Raw genomic sequence first — 3972 nt, 5'->3', positions numbered from 1 at the left:
TATATATATATTATTTATTCGATGGTAAACAGTTACATTTAGTCGCTGCAAACAGCCATCTTTTTCAGTCAATGAGACTTCGTCAGGCGCCCCTGAATCATTCGACGCTATAGAAAAAAGCCTTTTTATTTTCTTTGGTGTCAGATGGTTCAGGGTCGCCTGAGGAAGCCTCATTGACTGAAACAGATGACTGTTGGTAGTGGCAAAATGTAACAGTTTACCTTCGAATAAATAATAAAAATATTTTTTGCTGTTGTTATTTACTTTTATCAATTATCTGCATTCTTTCACCATCAAACTTATCCCCCTTTGTTTTACTTTAATAAGATGAACATACACACATACGTACATATCGATATATTCACATTATCAGTAATTACAATTGATTACATATAAGAACATAGTGAGATAAAAAGATTAGTATCACTATCTAACAACCTCGTTGCATTCAGTAGTCCTTACTTTTGAACATCTAAATATATTTTTATACTTTTGAACATCTCAATATATTTTTTATACTTTTGAACATCGCAATAGTTTAATACTTTTACACATCTCAATATATTTTTTATGCTTTTAATCATGTCAATATATTTTTATACTTTTGAACATCTCAATATATTTTTATGCTTTCGAACATCTCAATATATTTTTTATACTTTTGCACATCTCAATATATTTTATATACTTTTTAACACGTAAATATATTTCTATACTTTTGAACATCTCAATATATTTTAATACTTTTGTACATCTCAACATATTTTTATACTTTTGAACATCTCAATATATTTTTTATGCTTTTGAACATCTCAATATTTTTTATACTTTTGACCATCTAAATATATGTTTTATACTTTTGAAAATCTCAATATATGTTTTATACTTTTGAATATCTCATTATATTTTTTATACTTTTGAATATCTCAATATTTTTTATACTTTTCAACATCTCAATATATTTTTCATACTTTTGAACATCTCAATATTTTTTATACTTTTTAACATCTCAATATATTTTTTTATACTTTTGAACATCTCAATATTTTTTATGCTTTTGAACATCTCAATATATATTTTCCTTTGAACATCTCAATATATTTTTATACTTTTGCACATGTCAATATATTTTTATACTTTTGACCATGTCAATATGTTTTAAATACTTTTGAACGCCTCAATATATTTTTATACTTTTGAATATCTAATTATATTTTTATACTTTTGAACATCTCAATATATTTTTTATGCTTTTGAACATTTCAATATATTTGTTATACTTTTGAACATCTCAATATATTTTTATATACATTTTAACATGTCAATATATTTTTTATACTTTTGAACATCTCAATATATTTTTATATACTTTTGAACATGTAAATATATTTTTATACTTTTGAACATCTCAATCTATTTTTTATACTTTTGAACATCTCAATATATTATTATACTTTCGAACTTCTCAATATATTTTATATACTTTTGCACATCTCAGTATATTTTTATACTTTTGAATACCTCAATATATTTTTTATGCTTTTGAACATCTCAATATATTTGTTATACTTTTGAAGATCTCAATATATTCTTATACTTTTGAACAAGTCAATTTATTTGTATACTTTTGAACATTTCAATATATTTTTTATACTTTTGAACATCTCAATTTCTTAGACTTTTTGAACATGTCAATATATTTTTTATACTTTGAAAATATCAATATATTTATTTTATACTTTATACTTATTGGTATACTTTTGAACATTTACATATATTTTTTATACTTTTGAACATCTCAATTTTTTTAGACTTTTTGAACATGTCAATATATTTGTGTACTTTTGAAGATTTCAATATATTTTTTATACTTTTGAACATCTCAATATATTTTTATACTTTTGAACACCTCATGATATTTTTTACACTTTTGAACCTCTCAATATAGTTTTCATACTTTTGAACATCTCGATATATATTTTTATACTTTTGAACATCTCTATATATTTTTTATACTTTTAACCATCTCAATATATTCTTATACTTTTGAACATCTCAATATATTTTTGATATTTTGAACATCTCAATATATTTTTATACTTCTAAAGATCCTAATATATTTTTAATACTTTTGAACATGTCAATATATTTTTATACTTTTGAACATCTCAAAATATTTGATTATACTTTGGAACATCTGAATATATATTTATACTTTTGAACATCTCATTATATGTTTATATACTTTTGAACATCTCAATATATTTTTTATACTTTTGAACATCTGCATATATTTTTATACTTTTTAACATGTCAATATATTTTAATACTTTTGAACATCTCATTATATTGTTTATGCTTTTGAACATCTTATTATATTTTGTATACTTTTGATTACTTCAATATATTTTTATACGTTTGAAAATCTCAATATATTATTATACTCTTGAACACCTCAGTATATTTTTATACCTTTTAACATGTCAATATATTTTTATAGTTTTGAACATCTCAATCTATTTTTATATTTTTAACATCTCAATATATTTTTATACTTTTGCACATCTCATTATATTTTTTATACTTTTGAACATCTCAATATATTTTTCATACTTTTGAACATCTCAATATATGTTTTTATACTTTGGAACATCTCTATATATTTTTTATACTTTCAAACATCTCAATATATTCTTATACTTTTGAACATCTCAATATATTTTTTATACTTTCAAACATCTCAATACATTTTTTATACTTTTGAAGATCTCATTATAGTTTTTATACTTTTTACCATCTCAATATATTTTTATACATTTAAACATCTCAATATATTTTTAATACTTTTAAACATCTCAATAAATTTTTCTGCTTTTGAACATCTCAATATATTTTTTACTTTTGAACATCTCAATATATTTCTAATACTTTTGAACATTTCTTAATATATTTTATACTTTCAATATATTTTTATATACTTTTGAACATCCTTATATATTTTTTATACTTTTGAATGTCTCAATATATTTTTTATACTTTTGAACATCTCAATATATTTTTATACTTTTGAACAACCTAATATATTTTTTATACGTTTGAACGTCTCAATATATATTTATACTTTTGAACTTCTGAATATATTTTTATATACTTTTGCACATCTCATGATATATTTTTATACTTTTGAATACCTCAATATATTTTTTATGCTTTTGAACATCTCAATATATTTGTTATACTTTTGAAGATCTCAATATATTCTTATACTTTTGTAACAAGTCAATTTATTTGTATACTTTTGAACACCTCAATATATTTTTTTTATACTTTTGAACATCTCAATTTTTTAGACTTTTTGAACATGTCAATATATTTTTTATACTTTTAAACATCTCAATAAATTTTTCTGCTTTTGAACATCTCAATATATTTTTTACTTTTGAACATCTCAATATATTTTTTATACTTTTGAACATTTCTAAATATTTTTTTATACTTTGGAACATCTCAATATACGTTTATACGTTTGAACATCTCAATATATTTTTATATGCTTTTCAACATCCGAATATATTTTTTATACTTTTGAATGTCTCAATATATGTTTTATACTTTTGAACATCTCAATATATTTTTTATAATTTTTATCATCTCAATGTATTTTTTATACTTTTTAATGTCTCAATATATATGTTATACTTTTGAACATCTCAATATATTTTTATACTTTTGAACGTCTCATTATATTTTTTATACTTTTATACATCTCAATATGTTTTTATACTTTTAAACATTTCGATATATTTTTTATACTTTTGAACACCTCAATATATTTTTTATACTTTTGAACATCTCAAAATATTTGTTTATACTTTTGAACATTTCAATATATGTTTATACTTTTGAACTTCTCAATATATTTTTATATACTTTTGAACAACCTAATATATTTTTTATACTTTTGAACGTCTC

Source organism: Euprymna scolopes, chromosome 11, assembly GCF_053919585.1.
Source record: "Euprymna scolopes isolate OS-2025 chromosome 11, ASM5391958v1, whole genome shotgun sequence".
In the NCBI taxonomy this organism is placed as follows: domain Eukaryota; kingdom Metazoa; phylum Mollusca; class Cephalopoda; order Sepiida; family Sepiolidae; genus Euprymna; species Euprymna scolopes.
Note: the sequence above shows the minus strand (reverse complement) of the source record.